This window comes from Lipotes vexillifer, unplaced genomic scaffold, assembly GCF_000442215.2.
Source record: "Lipotes vexillifer unplaced genomic scaffold, Lipotes_vexillifer_v1.1 scaffold63, whole genome shotgun sequence".
Lineage (NCBI taxonomy): Eukaryota > Metazoa > Chordata > Mammalia > Artiodactyla > Lipotidae > Lipotes > Lipotes vexillifer.
Window position 1 is genome coordinate 4,772,643 of NW_006784492.1, and position 20,110 is coordinate 4,792,752.

Consider the following 20,110-nt stretch of genomic DNA (forward strand, 5'->3'; position numbering starts at 1 on the left):
AGAGGGTTGGGACTTCCCTGACAATCTAGTGGTTAAGACTCCGCAGTTCCACTGCAGGGAGCGTGGGTTTGATCCCTGGTCAGGGAAGAGTTCCCATATGCCCCATGGTGTGGCCAAAAACAAAGGAGAGGGATAATTTATTTGCACTGTACTTTTTACAAATAATATTATTTAGCGGTTAAAATATTTGAAGTGGACTACATGTATCAACAAAGATCAATTTCACAAATATAATTTGAAGGAAGAAAATTAGAATGGAACTTTCAGTATTGTGACGTATTTAAAAATATAAAAATGTACAAACAATACTGTGTATTATGTATGGAGTAAAATTATGAAATATGAGGAATGAAAAACTACAGTTCAGGATAGCAGTTCTGTCTTGACAAAGGAAAGAAATGAGGGGCATGAAATCAAAGAAATAGAACACAGGGAATATTAGTTGTATTTATAGTAACTCTATTAAAAAATATTGATGAGATTTTAGCTTCCAGAATCGGTGCACTAGTAAATTTAATCAGCAGTCCTGCTGAAAATTATGAAATATGAGGAATGAAAAACTACAGTTCAGGATAGCAGTTCTGTCTTGACAAAGGAAAGAAATGAGGGGCATGAAATCAAAGAAATAGAACACAGGGAATATTAGTTGTATTTATAGTAACTCTATTAAAAAATATTGATGAGATTTTAGCTTCCAGAATCGGTGCACTAGTAAATTTAATCAGCAGTCCGGCTGAAAACACCTGGAAAAGCTGGTTTACAAAGCATAGAAAGTCATCTCTTTGAAGAAACTGGCAAGTTAGCAAGACTGAAAAATTAATGAACCAAGCATTGGAGAAGCTGTAATTCAATCAATGGGAATCTGGCATTTGGGGCTGCCTTAGCCTTGGGGGTATTTGTCAATTCTGGAAGAGGTGACTGAGAGGCCAAGACTCTTAACTGATCTGACAGTCTTGTGGACTAGCAACATAAAAATTGGAGTACAGGAATTTCCTTGAGGAAGAATGTATCCCAGATAAATCCACCATCTTTGGGCTGGGATCCTGAAGTATTACAATACAAAATCAAGTTTTTTAGCTAAATGTAGGATGACTTTCTGAGAGAGTGAAGCCCAGCGTCAGTTAGCTTTAGTCAGAAAGACTTGATTTAGTTTATTCGGGTTTGCTATTTCCCCCATACCCCCAGTAGAAATTGTCAAAATTCTGGTTACTTTTGGAGGGAAGAAGGGAGATAGCTAGTAACGGAAGAGGACAAGGAGGGAACTTGTCGGTGTCAGTAAATATCTTGTTTCTTAGCCTGGATGGTGGTTACAAGATAATAATTTTGTGATAAATCTTGGGCTGTATATTTTTGTTTTGTGCATTTACAGGCATGTTGAAATATTTCATCCTAAGTAAAGATAAATACAACTTTTTTGTTGTTTTTTTTTGTGTGACTTAAATGTCTTTATTGGAGTATAATTACTTTACAGTGGTGTGTTAGTTTGTGCTATATAACAAAGTGAATCAGTTATACATATACATATATCCCCATATATATATCCCCATATCTCTTCCCTCTTGCGTCTCCCTCCCACCCTCCCTATCCCCCCCGCAGGTGGTCACAAAGCACCGAGCTGATCCCCCTGTGCTATGCAGCTGCTTCCCACTAGCTATCTATTTTATGTTTGGTAGTGTATATGTTTGGTAGTGTATATATGTCCATGCCACTCTCTCACTTTGTCACAGCTTACCCTTCCCCCTCCCCATATCCTCAAGTCCATTCTCTAGTAGGTCTGTGTCTTTATTCCTTAGTAGGCATTCAATAAATGTTAACTGATTTTCAGCTAAAAAATTGTCAGGTGAAATAGACAAAAATATTAAGATTTGTCCTTAAATGCATGGATGTTTGTTTTATTGATTGTTTTTTGTGTCATAAAAAATGATATGTTTCACAAATAACATTTTTATTTGCCAATCATACCTCAGTAAGGTTGGAAAAAATTAGTAAAAGAATTAAACAAAGAAAACTGTTAACAAAATGTACATTCCAAGAAAAGGCTGGGGAAAAAAGTCATTGTCACACTCATCCCAAGGAAGCAAAATGTTTCATCTGGCTTGTAAACCATTCATAGGTGATATTTATAATAGCTCCAAGTCATTCCTGAATGTTTTTTATAGGGTCCAGGTTTCTTACTTTATCCACTATAATTTTCTTTATTGAATTCTTTTGTTTTTCAGAGAAAAATAAAATATTATAAAATCATTTCAAAGGGTTTAGAAATAACCACTAACTATTGCAGATGTAGCTCCTTAAGCAAATTCAACAATCCTGTGAAAAGACAGCTAGAAACCAGTATTATAGATTTTTCCCTTTGAATTATCAAGAATAGTTGCACAGAAAGTAAATTTGGTAAAAGCCATATGAATGGAAATCACATTTTAAAATTCTAGATCTTCAAACCTTTTTCTTTCAATTACCAGAACATCTCTTTTAGTATACTATATATATTTTTCTTCTCTAAGAGGTCAACTCTACCACTGATTTTGAAAAGTCTTCTGATTGAGTTACTAGGGCATTTTTAAAAGCAGGTGTCTTTCTTTTCCCTCTCACTGTTCCTGATATCTAAAATATGCATGAATTTTTATTCTTTTGTCACTCCTTATTTGAAACATTTCTTGATATACTCAGGCAGCATTTGTAGCCCCACTTGCTTGGCTCCTATTTCAGTTGGTGAATAACAGTTATTGATACTTGTTTACTTTTCTCACTCTAGAGATTAACATCAAGATGCACACCTTGACTTAAAATCTTTGTATCTTCCTTTACTAGTAAGGATTTAGTAAACACCAGTTAAATCAGTGAGTTAAAATGATTTCTTAGATATATTCTCTGCAACCTGTGAAACAATTACTGCTTCCTAGGAAACTGAAAACACTGATTGGTTCTTCTCTTATTTATTCCTGGAAATAAATGGAACCAGAAACAATTGGAACCCCAAAGGAAAGTCAGGATTATTAGTAGGAGAAGTGATGCAGGGGAGGTTAATAAAGTAAGGAAAAACCCTTGCATAATTAACCGGAAAAAAAATGTCAATGTAATCTTCAGGAAAGGACTTTCATCTTTTTGTTGTTTTTTAATCACTGTTGATCATTATGGAGTTCATGGTATCATCTCACATAATATGATCTCAACGAAAGTTTTGTAATAAATAAAACAAAAATTTAATTATTTGCAAACAATTATTGCAAATATGGAAAACCTAAGGGACTCTATGGGCAAATTATGAAAATTAATAAATTAATACTGATTAAGAGATTTTGATGCAAAATAAATATTCAAAAATAAATTATAGTTAAAAAGCAGCAACCCAAGAATTGTATTTTTCAAAAAAATGTTAAATGTACAATTGTAGGAAAATATGAACTATAAATGTTGCTATGTATTAGATTAGAAAGTTAAAAAGTAAAATTGGGTCCCCACTTCATACAATATTTAAACAGTCTCTGGGTAGATGAAAGTCTTAAATTAAAATCACAATTTAACAAATGTTACCAATAAATTTGATTATTTTTATTACTGGGTATAATAAAAGGTTTTTAAAATCATTAAAAGTATAAACAACAAAGGTAATTTGATACATATAACTATGACAAAATTTAAAATATTTATTCTGGGATGGACCTCATAAAATATATAAGACAAATCACAGAAAGAAAACCTTTGTATTGTATTATTGATCAATGTTAGTATTCAGATTACAGAAAATTTTGATCATTCAGTAAGGGAAGATAACACAGTAGTAAAATGGACAAAAGATAAAGATGTTCACATAAGAGGGATCGTAAATGGACACTAGACTATGTAAAATTATCCAATCTTACTACTAATTAGGAAAATACAAATTAAAAGCACAATGGGATATTATTCCCCAGTCATTAGATTGGGAAAACATTAAATTCTGACAATACCAAATGTTTTAGATATGGTGCAACAGGGAAATCATATGCTCATGATGAGAGTGTAGAGTGACACAATCACATTAGAAAACATATGGTAATATAAGATAAAATTGAAGATGACCAGATTCTAAGGTACAATTTCACCTCTTGGAACCCAGCCCAGAGAAATTTTTGCATAAATATACAAGATAACAAGTAAAAGAAAGATAATTATACTATTGTTTTTCGTGATGAAATTAGAAACAATCCAATACCAATGTCTGGTAACATGAAAATAGAAAAATAGTGACTGTATTAGTTAACCTAATGCTGCCATAAAAAATTACTACTGACTGGGTGTCTTAAACAACAGATATTTATTTCTTACAATTCTGGAGGCTGAAAGTCCAAGATCAAGGAGTTGGTCGGTAGTCTGGTTTCTCCTGAGGCCTCTCCCTGGCTTACAAGATGGCCATGTTCTTCCTGTGTCCTTACATGTCCTTTTCTCTGTGTGTGTGCATCCCTGATGTCTGTCTCTCTTCTTATAAGGACATCACTCCTGTTGGATTAGTGTCCCACATTTATGACTTCAAGTAAACTTAATTACTTCTTTGAAAGCCCTGTCTCCAAATACAGTCACATTAGGGGTTAGGGTTTGAATTTGGGGCGGGGGACATGATTCAGTCCATAACATTTACATATTCATGTAGTGGATTACTGTATAGCAGTGACAGTAAATGAACTATCAATAAGGATGAAACTTAACAAATAAAATAAATGTTAAACACAAAAAGCAAGTATCATAAATTTTTTAGATATGAGAATTAATATAATTTATTGCTTAGGAATAAAATAATGTGTAGTAAACTTGTAAATAACTGCATAAGAATAAAACATTTGAGATAGTCCTTTCTTCTGCAGGAGAAGGATTCAGTAGTGTTTGTGTCTGCTAGACACTTCAGCTCAGTTGTGGCTGGATGGTGCATATATGTTTATTCATTGCTCTGTTTTTTGTTTGCATTAAAATTTACACTCAAAAGTATATTTTGTGCAACAATTTTGTGTCAAACATTCTTGTAGAATCTTGTATTACATTACTGAATACACTAAGATTCCCTGCTCTCATAGTGCTTGCATTCTATTGCAGTTTAGATCCATTTGTTATCTTATATGTTATTTATTTTAGACTCAGTCCTAACTTGCTTTTAGATCTATAATTTTAATACTAACATTTTTGTAAGCTGCCTTAATTATGTCTGTAAAAATCTCTGGAATATAAACAAACAAATAAATAAATAAAGAAAGAGAAAATCAGGTAATCCTCACATTGTCAACAGATGGAATACAGCAAGTACATCTGTTAGTTATTTGTTTAGAGCATAATACATATTTTCTTATTTCAGTAATGTTAAAAATACTGATTAAATACCAATAGCCCAACTTAAAAAAGTAACAAAAACAGAATATGAATAGCCAATTCAAAAATGAAGTAATCCCATGCCAGTAATTGATAAAAACATTTCATTATTATTAGTTATCCAACAAATACATATTGAAATAATAATATAATTTATATTACAAGCAAATATATATGTCCATGTCTGCATATATATACACACATAATAAAAGTTGGAGAAGTTAGTTTTTACAACATTTAAATGTTATATCCATATAATATCAAAATTGTAGTTTTGAAAAATGTTGAAACACATAACAAAGACACATATTGGAATATTTAGGGAAAAACAGAGGATACAAAATTCTCTTCTGTGGCAAATTCTTTGTTCCCAATTATATAGTATAAACATGTATGCAGAAAGATGTAAATGATGGTTGACATTTAATGAGTGCTTACTTTGTTTCAGACACTGAACTGAGGATTTTATCAGGATTATTTCACTAAATCCTCATAAGAACCCTATAATGTAGGTACCAATATTATCTTCATTTGACAGATGAGATGAGTTTTAGAAAGATTAAGTTCATAAGACTACTTATTGTGGAATCCAGGATATGTACAAAGTAGTGAGAGTCCAGAATCTTAATTACTATGCCAATTTACAAGTTAACTGGGATTACTCTTCATGATAAAAATATAATAAGCTAGAGATTAAAGTTATAATCCTGCTTCTAATGGTAAGGCCAGTGCTGTCCCCAATGTTATGCAAATTTTGGGGGGCTTATATTATTATTTGCTTTTGATTCGTTGAAGTGGTATTCCTTATGGCAACAGAAGCTGTGAATATGAGAACAGTTCTCTATTCTTAAGAGTCCTAGGTCATCCTGATACTAGAAGATTGTTGCTTGCCACCTTTTTTTCAAGCTAGAGCTTCCTAATCCCGTTTTTCTTCTTTCTCTCTACTCCCCCTTCCTTTTTTCTTTGCTTTACCTTCCCCTTATTAACTGTTCATTTCTTATGCAGAGTAGTTTAACTATCATTTTTTTGTTTCCTTCCAAGCCGTGTTGTCTGCGTGACCTTTCAGGACATTTTGCTAAATGAAAAATTTCCAAAAACAGTAGATACTGTTAATGATTACTTATCTGCTACACTTTAAATATGAAAATCTAAAAAGATAAAATATGTAGCATACAATTATAAGTTTAAATACATATGACCAATATGCATTTGAGAAATTTTTCAAGCTCACTAGGAGTTAAAGAAATGCTGTTATAAAGTCACAAGATCACGTTCACCTCAGAAATTGGAAAAACTTTAAAGTACATTACTAGATGCTATAAAACATGTTTTGGCAGTATTCACTGGTGTGAACTTTACATTGTTACTTCCAGCAAGTTCTTTGGCACTATAGTAAAAGGAATCTTCATACTAAATTCATACATTTTGAACCTATAATTATATATCTTATAAATAGAAGAATCTTCTATTTTTTATATACAAAAGTAATTCCTAGTGTCTCTTGTCACCATTTTTAATAGTACTTATATCCAGATAATAGAGTTAATATTCATTATAGTCTATATAGAGCTTGTTATATCCTAACAGTATATTATGGTCATTATAAAGTGCTAGTTATTTACAAATGTTTATATATAGATTAATATATAAAATGTACAAAGTTTTAATTCTAATTTCTAATTCACAGTAATTTCCTCCTTCAAATTGATTGATTGATTGATTGATTGATACCTTTTTTTCTCTGTTCACCTATATACCCATATATGATCATCCTTTCTGACTTTATCTCTGAAACCAATAATCTTCATGGGCTTGCCTATTAGTTCTGTTATGTTTCTTCATTTTCAACACTAGAATCTTAGTACTTTGTGAGATTCTATTTCTTTCTCTCAGTTATCCCACTTGGGGTGTTTTGTCCTATACTGTGTCTTGCTCCATCTCCTCTTGCCCACATAGATCTCTTCATGTCTGATTCTTTCTGTCCTGTGTATTTCTAATCCTGTCTTTCTTTTGTTGGGCTTTTAAAATTAGCTCTCTAGCTAGATCTATAGCATATAGATCCAATGTAGCCCTATTTCAGTGGCATTTTAAAGGCAAATAATCAACCTTTTCTTAATACTTAAACATATTCTGATACTCAGTTTGGGAAGTTTTAGCAGGGAAATTAGTGTCTTCACTATTTGGGGGGTGAGGGAAGGGGTAAAGAATGTGTGAGATTTAAGTTGGAACGGAAACTGGTCATTCAGATAACATTCAGAATTAAAACAACAAAAGTACTCACAGATATGAGAAAGAAAGAAAACCTAATTAAGTTGTGTTCACTGGTGCTTCAGAATTAAGAAACAGAAGATAGTTTTACTTGGGATATAGAGGAAAAAATTCCCCACTTGAATATTTTAATCATTATTTGTATTTATGGATAGCCTCTGAATCCCAAGTATTCAGAAATAATCTGAATCTCTATGTGCTGGTCTTCCACCTGATTGACGATAGGGTTGCCATCCTTAACCAGGAACTTCTGCCTTTAAATTTCTGGAAATCTCCACAATTGCTGCAAATGAAACTAAGCTGTTGTTTACCAGCTTTGATTACAGTAGTAAAGCAAGCTTCTTCACAAAGGCTTGAAGGAACAATGAGCCCCCAAGACACTGTTGATCTCACTGAATACTAACTGCTCCAGGCTTCTTCTGTAATATGGCAGAACTAGGAGCCATTGTTCCTCCCCCCGCCCCACAACCCCCTTACCAAGCCCCAAAACCGTGAATATTAGAGGTGTTTCAATTAATACACATCACTGCTAGCTTTAATGAAAGAGGTTGAAAGCTGTGTAGGTCTGTGTCACACACAGTCAGGAAGCATTCCACAACAAAATTACCTAGGGACCAAAAAATTACAGCTGTAAATGATGCATTCCTTTCAATTCACAGAGTCACTGACACACAAAAAAAGACACAGATATTATCCCAAAGTTCCACCGGCATCATCACCAAAATATGTGACCCAGTGACTTGGTGACATTTAGTTTTGATACTGGACATATTACTGGTTCTCTTTAAACCTTCTAATCTTGGTAGAATTTCAGTCATCAGAACAGAGCCCTAATTTGTGGTATGTTTAACTGGTGTCAGTTCAGGTTCACCTCCAAAATGTTTATATGATACAGCTTCATTGTGGGTTGAGTCCAATTCCCTTCTATCTCCAAAGGACTCTTCAGCTGATAATGTAAATTAGCAGATATAAATCAATATGTAGAAACAAGGGAAGGAGAAACTCCATCTTGCTAACATCTTCTAAGCATCAAATTCAAATGTAGATACTGGAGTTTGGATGTAACCAATTCCAAATATGACTAACAATAGACCTTGGGCTTACCTGACATGTCTTGTTATTTACAGATTGTTTTTAATTTGGGTGCCTGTATATCCAGAGCTCTTTATGTTTAGTATCAAAAGTAAACTCCTTGGTGATTCAGCTTCCATCACCATCTGATGGTGACTATTTTTAATTGCATTCAAACATCTTAGAGGACTGGTTTTGTCCCTTCTTCTGAATCATTCTACTGAAGTTGCATTAGGAAGTTTAGAAAAGGGAAAGGTCAGTATTGTACAATTCGTTCTGTACCACTCCTGGAAAATGAAGGATTTATACATAATTCAATAAATAAGTTTGTGGATCTTAAAAAAAAAGACACAAGTGAACTTATTTATAAAACAGAGACTCAAAGACATAGAAAACAAATTTATGGTTACCAAGGGGAAAAGGTAGGGGAGGGATAAATTAGGAGGTTAGGATTAACATACACCGTGCTATATATAAAAGAGGTAACCAACAAGGACCTATTGTATAGCACAGGGAACTCTAATCAATACTCTAATAACCTATATGGGAAAAGAATCTGGAAAATTTTATATATATATATACATATATATATATATGTATATATATATATAAAACTGAATCACTGTGTTGTACACCTGAAGCTAACGTGACATTGTGAATCAACTATACGTCAATTAAAAAATAAGGAGGGGCTTCCCTGGTGGCGCAGTGGTTGAGAGTCCGCCTGCCGATGCAGGGGACACGGGTTCGTGCCCCGGTCCGGGAAGATCCCACATGCTGCGGAGTGGCTGGGCCCGTGAGCTATGGCCGCTGAGCCTGTGCGTCTGGAGCCTGTGCTCCGCAACGGGAGAGGCCACAACAGTGAAAGGTCCGCGTACCGCAAAAAAAAAAAAAGTAAGGAGGACAGTAAAGAAAGGTTATACTTAAACCTTTATGGTGTAATTCCTCTGAATCCTGTGAGAGTCTATGTTCTTCTATACTAGAAAATCTAATTACAAAATATTAGTTTCTAAGGGATGATTTTTCCTCAGCAGATATTTATATACCAGTACACTAAATGCAATGAGAAGTTTGTAAGTAGCTTAAGGTTTATTTTTAATATTCCAGGTGTTCAGTTCATCTGCATATAAATATGACACTCACACAAGCATGCAAGTTTATTCACCAGAGTAAATGAGGCCCCTCTAGCTACATTTCTTGTACTTTCTTCAGAGATCAATTCAGCACAAACCACATTATTTATTCAGGACGACATTAAGATGTTCACTCTTCACAAGAATAAAAACATTGATGTTAATGCCAGCACTTCATTTTCTGTGGAACACTTACACTGAAATACAGCAGAGGAGTGCATGACGTTTTCTTTGTGTTTTTCATTTCAACATGTGATTATAGCTTTCTATTTGTGCTAAGTCACTTCTGCGAGATTTCTCAGATTTAATTTAAACTTTTAAATATTATATATACTTCTAGTTTTCCAAATAAGTAACCTCAGCATGATTTTATCATTGCTACTTTTTGGTGGAAGCTGACAGTAAAAATTTAAAGAAACCTAAGGGCACCAACTTCTATTTTTCCAAAGGATTCCAAAGGAAAAATAGAAATGGAAAGCACTGAACAACATGAGGAAAGTTACGATAGTCATATAAAACTGTGGGTAAAACAGACCTCCTAAAGAAGCAGATGTGTCTTTTTACAATGAACTCAGCATTTTTATTGTCCACTGGAGCACATACTATAAAGTGTCAATGAAGAAGTTTAGATAAGTCTGTAAACTAAGATTCTGTCTTCTTAGGGGATAGTAAACAGCTCCAGAATGTATCCACAGAGGCTTTTTAGTGGAAGGCAACAGTGTGGCCGAGACAACGTCCGTTCTTTTCCATATATAAAGACCTTGCTCTTGGGCTTCTCTGACTCTAGAAGCTTGCTGATGCCTGTTTGGGGTTAACATCACATACACGATTAATTCTTGAGGTTCTTGGCCCTGAAGTTATTGATAATCATTCACTGCTGTACATTTCACTTTCTCAAAGAAAATAAGTGATTCCCAGATACCACGGAGTAGATTTCAAAAAGATGTATTAAAACCCTTTGAGGACCATCAGACTATTTCCAAGTGAAACATTATAAGTAAAATTTAAAACTAGAGAAAAAAAATGAAGTAGGTGTTCCTCAGAGATCTGGGAGAAGGTCAATAAAAGCCGTAGATATAAAATTTATCCCAGATAATTTAAAGGCAAAGTGATATCACATTGGCCAGTGTTGAAATAAAAACTTAATTATCTCCAAAGGATAGTCATAACAGAAATAATTTAAGAAAAATATTTTGCTCTTCCAAATAGAAATCATATCAAACAATGTCATCATACTTAGCTGCCTAACTGAACAAATAAAACCCAATACTATATGTAACAAAGCATTCCAAATATTTATGGGATAAGTAGTATACATCACATACAGTTAATTTAACCTAGGTTTAGAAAAGCATGCAAAGAAGAAGAGAAGTAATAATTTTATACTCTAATTTTAAGAAGAATAAATTCTACTTCTTCAGGAGCATGTGACAGTAATCAATCTCAAAATTAGAAGGAATTTTAAAAATTAGAAGTAAGTTGTGATGGATATAATAGCTTAAAAGTATTTTAAAATATGTATTTGATTACCTGAAAGGTAAACTTGCAGTTGGAGAAAAATTCAGTATTTACAGAATGGTGTACAATGAAAAATCAGTTTTTCCCCTATTCTGATCACCTAAACTCTCCCTCCCAGAGGCAGTCATGATAGCATTTTTATACAAACATTGTTTTTTGACATTTTTCCACATATTATAATGTAAAATATTTCCATAAAGGTCACATAGTTTTGCCTTATTCTTTTTAAAGATTGCAGGGTACTCCATTGTTTGTGTATATCACAATTTTTTTAGAGTTTTGTAGTTTCCAATATTCTGGCATTACAACCGGTGATGGTACTAACTTGTATTTGTGTGTGTATGTGTTTTCCTAGATGAATATATCTGTAGATAAATGACACATTTCACCAAATCTTTACTATTGATTGTAAGATAAACCGCTAATTTTTGCATCATGAAGAAAGAGAAAGACACCATCATAAAAATAATATATGATATCAGTTATAAAATGCACCTGGATTTTAGAGATGTTAAAATATGTCTTTGAATCAATGAAATATGGTAACAATTTGTGCATCGTAGAATCAATGAAATGTAGTACTAAAAAGTAACATTGCTAAAGTCAAATTGCCAAATTGCCGCCTGTTGAAGTATAAATAACTTACACTTCATTGACAACGCAGGACAAAACCTGTTTCCTTTGTCCAAAACAGTGCATATTAAATTTTGAATCTTGGGCAGTCACATACATTAAAAAAATAGTATCTTTTAACATGTAGAAATGACTTGGTATTTCCTGTTCTAAAGGCTGCTCTAGATTTTTTAAACTGAAGATAATAATATCTTATTATGGATTGTCATGAGGAATAAATAAGATAATGCATGTAAAGCAGCGGTCCCCAGCCTTTTTTGTCACCAGAGACTGGTTTCATGGAAGACAGTTTGTCCGTGGACAGGGGTTGGGGGGGATGGTTCAGGTGGTAATACAAGCAATGGGGAGCGGCAGATGAAGCTTCCCTTGCTGGCTCCCCCACCGCTCACCTCCTGCTATGCGGCCTGGGTCCTAACAGGCCGCGGACTGGTACTGGTCCGCGGCCCAGGGGGTTGGGAACGCCTGAAGTAATGTATTACCGGAACATAGTGCTTAATCTTTATATGTTAGCTTTTACTATTGTTATTATCATTAGTACTACCACTTCTGTGATATTGTGTTTATGAACAGAATAATCTTAATTTACTTATCACAAAATTTTTATTCAAAGGAGTTAGTTTTTCAGTAATGAGCACATATGTAATGCCTAAGGAAAATGACTCCGTCTTTTAGGATGCCTTTTCAACAATTATAAGTATTGTGTTTAGATATCCAAAGTGATGTCAGAAGTAGTTTTAATAAAACAATAATTGTCACACTCTAGTATCATGACTAAGACATATTTGTTCCACTAAATAATCCTTATTGCACAATTCTGAGCAATCCTCATTTCAGTATCTAGCTTTTCCTCTACTTGTACCTTTAGCTAGTGCCTTCAGTTCCTAAGCCTTTCTCTAATTCGGCTGTATGAATTGCCATGCTTCTCACTATCTTCCCCTTCTGTAGTCAGTTGGTATTCAGCTTTTCTCCATTCCCTTTCCTCTTTATTCTTTATTTCATCTTGAAAAAATGTTGAAATTTCATCTATTGTAGTTGTGTTCAGTATTCTTTTCTTATTTTACATGAATATAGCTGGTAAAATTTCAAACTAGTTTATCAAAATTGCCTAGTAAAATTAGATTACCAGTTACTCATTTAATCAAATTCTGTTATATTAAAATAATTCAGAATCCTAAAGAAGAGTGTGTGATATTTCACAATTGACTTTTATAAAGTCTCTTTATGATCTGACTTTTTAATACAGATATCAAGTGTATTTTTACTTTTCCAGTTTGCCAATTTTTCTAGGTTTCTCATTTATAAAAATAATCTTACTGTCCCTAAACAAGCACTGCACTGCTCATTCAATTCTTTTGTGTGTTTCTCCTTTCTGTATCAAGGACTCTCCATTTTCCCCATTTCTCTGTCAAATTTCTATCTTTCAAGACACAATACTGCTCTCTTCCTTTCTTTACCCAATGTGTCTTCTTGCTTTAAAGCACCAAGACAAGTTTTCAATTCATGAAATCTTTTAAAATCTCACTACTAATACCTTTTTCATATCCTCATTGTCTGTTTCTTGAACTATAGTAGGAGACTTCTATCTGGTTTTCTGCCACTAATCTCTCTCTTTAAGTCATTCTCCATATTTCTATGAGAATTAATTTCTCCAAAATTTTCTTAAGTAATTTCTCTTATGAAAAATCTCTCTTGGTTTGTGCATAACCACAGAATAAAACCAAGCAGCATAATATGGATGCTTTTCCAGCCTTGTCACCTGCCCCTCTGACCTCTTCCACTGCTCCATCTCTCCATTCCTGTGTCACTACAGTAACTCCTATTTTAGGGAATACATGTATTTAACATATAATAGGTAAACCTTTATTAATATATAAAATTAATTTTCCTTCTGACAGTACAAAATAAATATTGAACCAATAGTGAAATTAAAAGAACAATAGATTATTATTCTCCTGGTAGACTCAATAGGATTAGTCAATGAATTAAATAATGATGACAAGGAGAAGAAAAAGTCAAATATTACTCTGATAGTTGAGCCTGAGTAATTGGGAAGACAGTGTTGCCAGTAGCAAAATCTAAGGAATATGCAAGGAGGCAGCTTTAGGGAAAGCTAATATATTCAGTTTGGAAATAGGTTGAAGTGCTTATGAGCACACTCCAGTGGAGACAACAAAGCATAGTTGGAAGTGTGATCATAAAGATTTGAGGAGAGGTTAGGCTTAGATATGTGCATTGAAAGCTTTACATAAGGGTGAATATCATATCACAGAACCATTTAAATCACTGAATATTATATTTATTTACATCTTTATTTTATACAAAGAAGAAATGTTTCACTGTGGCTTATGTATGCAAATCAGAAATTTCAGAAAAAGCATAAAATTTGTTATAATGATTCATTTGTTACCGATCTACATACTTTATCTTAAACCAACCTCCTGTGCTAAAATTATAACAAATATACCTATTTAAAAACAAAGGACTAAATTATTATTATTTAAATGCAGAGAAAGAATAATACATAATGTAGTAGATTCTTTCTGATATTCAAATACCATTTGAATAGTGGTTTGCAGTATTGTGCCTCTTGGTTGTCATGGCAACTGCATCTCAGATTTAGAGCAGCAAGTCTTCATTTTCTATGAATTTTCAGATGACAAGAATGTATAAAATAACAGGTTATATAATGGCTTCTTTATTTTTTATTTTGATGTAGCAGCTATAAATGTATCTCATGTAATATAAAATATAGATCAGTTAAAGGCATAACTGTTCTTACTGGTGATAATTTAGAATTGGACTAATAGGCTATTTAGTATTGACTACACCAATTTTTAACAACAAAATTTTGAAAAAAATACGTATTAGCTGCCAGAGGGTCATTTCTGTCTTCTGCTAAAGGTTAACTGTCTGGGCAATAATTGCTTGAGGTTTTTTGAAGATAAAGAAATTATGATTTTGTCTAGTTCTATTTTAGCTACAGTTATGTCATATATTAAATGAAAATTGAGTTCCCCCTTGTTTTCTAGCTTTTTCTTTGACACTCAGATGCCTAATGTTCTAAATAACTATCCGCTACTGCCTATGGTCCTCTGAATAAAATAATAATACTTTTCTGTACTGAAATAATGAAAATGGCTTATGTCAGTATTTTGTTTATCAGGTCAAAAATATGGTAATTTTCCAACCCCAATAAGTTCTTATTTTTAACTTATAGCAAATCAAGTATATTTTGGCATGTAAATCAGGATGTAGACTTCTCTAATGGTAAATACATTATAGGTCTAAAGAGTTGAAGTATGAGGGAAAGGATTTAAAGATTTCACAAGTCACTCAATCTGTTTGCTACATAGGTAGAAACATACTTTCTTACATGGAGCATCCATACAGAAGTTGAAAAAATATGTAATAGAGATAATTTCTAAGATATTTCTTTACTTAATGCACCCATGTGAATTTTGGCTCTGGTGAATTTTAATACACTCTTTTACTTGAAAGCTTAATAATTCTGTGTGATTATTTGCCTTGTTACAGACTCATGAAAAGAAAACCACAGTATAGAACTTAGTATATTTTAAAAACCAAGAGTGACTACAATAATATTTTATTACTAACGACTATTTTATGCAGAAACAGTATAATTTACAATAGGTAAGCAGTTAGAATATAAAAATTTACACATCAAAATTGACCTGCTCTAAAATAAATTTCTATGAATATTTCAAGTAATGCTGGGCAAAATGTAGCAGCATTGATTTCTTCCTCAGTAAGGACATAAGTAATGCACACAGCAAGTGACAATGCGCAGCCTTATGTTGATGGAGATAGCCGTCTCTTCTGTTTGTGACTGCGTGCAGCTAGGGAATGAACCATTTGGGCTGAAATGATTGGTTTTGTTGCCCTTCTGATTTTGCTGAGCTCACTATTTTAAAAACTCTGAATCAATAAGCTATTCAGGCAATTGTGCAGATATGACTTTTTATTCTTAAGTCAATTTAACATGTGGTGGATTTTAACGTGAATCTAATCAGAGGAGAGGCCCATTTCCAAGCAGTGAGTTTCAGGCTAAGATTTCTTGTGCAGTTAAGTCCAGAAATCCATGTATTAAAGTGTGACTCTGCTTTAACAAGGGGAAAAATCATGTTGTTGAAAAGTACCCCCAAAAGTCATGACATTTAAAATAAACTTTATTTAAATCATCCAAGTATTGGACATTTTATTTCTAAACTCTGGGCCTAAAAACTTTGTAATTTCTGTTTTTTAAAAAACATTTTGTCTTAAAGCTACTCTGCTTATATGATGACTTAAAATGTTCAGGTTGTTCTCATGTATTGGAAGGAGCAGGAGGTTTGGGTCAGACTTATTTCAAATGTGATTCCACCTCTTTGTAGTTGTGTGATTTTAGACAATAAAAATTACACTAAACTATGTTTATCTAAAAATCAGAATAAGTATTATAACCCAGGAAGCTGTTGTGAGGAAAAAAAAATGAAATAGTAGGCCACCTGCCACCTAGCACAAAAGAGACATCTGATAATTATCAATTCCCTCCCTTCTTCTCACTCTCTATTCTGGTATCAAATGGTCATTTACGTTGAACTTTGCCTGTCATTAATATACAGATTCTGCTGGACAACAGAAGACAAATCAGGCTTAAGGATGTATTGAATAGAGAAGAAAAATTTCTTAGAGCAAGCATTTCGAGTAGGTTATAAATATTGCAAAGAAATGTGATGATAGGTTTTGAAACATCTGTACAAACAAAATAACTTTGTAAGTAAACAGAAGAATAGGAAATGTGACTTTTTTCTACAGATATTTGGATTGAACATCTACCCTTTGATTTATGTAATTTTATCGTTATGCTGCAACTGCTTTCATTCTGAATTATTCATTCAACATAAGCTAGCAATAAAGGCAATGTCTTTCTCCAGCTAAACATTCTCTGACATTAAGAAGGCTGTTTAAATGAACTGCGGAGTTTTTTTTTTTTCCTCCGTTTTATGATCTGAGTAGATGTTGGTCTTCAACAAACCACATTTTGGGGAAATTTATCACAGCTTTAAGAAAAGCTACACATACACTAATGGAATAGAATTGTCTTTGAGCCATGTCCTTGAATGGCCACTAATTTCTCTTCTTAGTTCCCGACTTGTCTGGAGAGAGTGTTGTTGAAAGACCTGTGATGAAAATAACATCACAAATGTTGTTTTCTGTTGCTTAAGGTACTCCAGATGGTTACAAGTTTCTTAAGGTGCTTGTGCTCATATGATTAGTTTTCTCAGCCTATGCTTTCAAATGTAATGTGAAATGAAGGAATAATGGATCATTAGTGCAGTATTTTGAGTCTTTATCAATAGAGTCCATACTAATATATGTAGTATATTGAAACTTAACCAGTTGTTTTTTGGTATTTAGTTACATATTTTAAACCCAAATATTTACAGGTTATGTAATACATATTTTTTGCACAAGACAGCCACTGGCTGTACCACATTGAAATTATTTAGTATTACTTACTCTCTTATGTTACTAGAAATATAGATTTACTCTTTAAACTGGAACTCCTTGTCTGTGAAAAGGATATTTAAACTAATTTAAGATTTTCTGTCAGTATTCTATATTTTGATCTTTCATTTGTATTTTAAAGATAATCCTATAAATTTTAATTAGCAATAGCTGATACAGCATTTGGAACAAAAACATGCTTATCTATTGAATTAATTAATTGTATGAGTTTCTAAGACATAAATCAAATGTGTATAAAATGCTGTAATGTATTAAATAAATTAACTACTACTTGAGACAACACATGCCGAGCATCATGCCTAGTACCTGGCACATAGTGAACACTCAAGTCAATGCTCAGATTTACTACTGATGTTATTCTTATAAAGTTCCTAGTCATCCAAAACATGTTACAGTAGCAAACATATATTAATTATCTACTGTGTGCTAGGCACTAAGTTATATGTTGTATATTTAATCATAATCTCATCACAACTCTGAAATAGGAATATTTATCTCTATTTTTAAAGTAAGAAAACTGTAGCTCAGAAAGTTGAAGTAATTTGAACAAGACCCATAGAATCTGAATTCATATCTGATTTTATCTGACAATAAGCCTAGCTTCTTTCTATTGACCAGCTGATTTCACTATTAGCAGCATCTTAGATTAACATACACATTGAATGAAATTTCTTTTTACGATTTGAATGAGTGCATTCATAGCATTTCAAAATTTAGTGGCATATAACATCCATTTATTATGTTCACAGATTCTGTGGGTCAGGAATTCAGTCAGGTCACACTCCATGGGGTTGGGCATCAAAATGTCTGGGGCTTCAGTCAATGGACAAGACAGCTGAGCTGAGGGCTGAAATCAGCTGAAAGCTTGCTCACTCGCGTTTCTGGCAGTTGATGCTGGCTGTTGTCTAAGACCTACCTGTGGTCCCTCTAGGTAGCCAGGACTTCCTTACAGTAAGTAGCTGAGTTCCTGGAGTAAGCATATCAAGAAAGAGGGGTGGTCAAAGAGAGGCATGTCCTTCTACTGACCTGGCCTCACAAGTGACAGAGTATCACTTCTTCCTTAGTCTATTGGTTGGAGCAGTCGCAAGCACACCTGAGTTCAAGGGGAGAGATGAACTATACCTCTTAAAGGGAAGTGAAAATGTTCTGAACTAGTATTTGGGACCAGAAATAATCCTATGGCAAAGTTTGGAGGATACCATCTGCCATACTTTTATAAATAATGATAATTTTAATTAAATAAGATATATATATAAATACTAAGTGAACATGCAGTGGCCTAGTGTGCTAAAAATTTATGAAGTTTTCCTGAATAAAATATGTCCTAAAGGCCTTGTATAGTAATTAGATCAATACTGTCCAGTAGAATTTATATTATACATATCTAATGAACACAAATCTAATGAAAACATATTTCTATTGAAAAACCCTAATCAGCTATGTACAGTAAAAGTAGAAGGTAAGCCCTAGTTGTGCTCTTAAATTGAGCTTTCCCAGAATGATTTTTATAAGAAAGTAAATTTGGCAATAATTAAATTATTATGAGCTATTTAGGGAAGTCACTAAAAACTTAATCTGTTCAATCAAAACTAACATAATCTAAATTTGGGCTACTGTTTTGCTCTTTTTTCCAAGTCTATAGAACAGAATATAGAAAACCAATTAATTGTAATCTTTAAATGGCAGGAAAATCCACATAGGGAAATTTAAACTGAATTTCTAGTTCAGTCATAACCCAGCAAGTGAATCTTCTGATTTAGAGACTGACATTCTTTTGGGAGTATCTCAGGATCTGTATGTATTCACTAACACAGATCCACAAAAATTATCCTATCTGTGGATTTAGAAGTGGAGATTTAAAGACAAGTAATGTGTTTAATCAAGCTATGATCCCAATGATTATTTTAAGTTAATATATCTATTTGGATAAGTAACAGAGGCCCACTGAAGGTGTGTCAACAAGAAAGTGTTCGTTATCTCATTAACAAGCATGCTAGCAGCCAAGGGGTTCCTGGGCTGGATGAAAGAACTCTAGGTCTCAAAGACTCTGGCTCAGCTTCTCTGCTGTTTCCTGGTCTTCTCTTCACAGTCTTAAGAGGGTGGTGGCCATTGCAGACATTGTTTGCAGAAAGAAAATATCTGAAGCAAAAGAGTAGCCATGTCCTTGTTTTGTGTACCTTTTTGAGGGTAATGACATTGTTTTTCTGTAAGCCCCCAGAATGTTTCCTATAGCACTTTGTTTAGGGTTGCAGTCACATGCCTGTACTCAAACAGAGGAAAAGGAAATTAAATTATCATGCTTGGCTTAGTCTAATCAACCTTTGTTACCCAGGGCTAGGAAGGGATCATGATTAACATGACCACCCAAAATGTGAACAAAATATGGGTCCTATTAGCAAAGAGGAAACAGAAAGGTTATTGCATAGACCAGACTGGGACCTCTCAAATTTTAATGGTCACACTGTCACCTGGGGATCTGGTTAAAATGCAGATTTTACTTTTAATGTGCTTCCAGGTGATGTTGATACTGCTAATTTGTGGATCACACAAAATAGAAAGGACACAAACTATGGACTATAGCGCCTCAGCTATTAATCCTATGATATTCCCTTTTTGCTTTG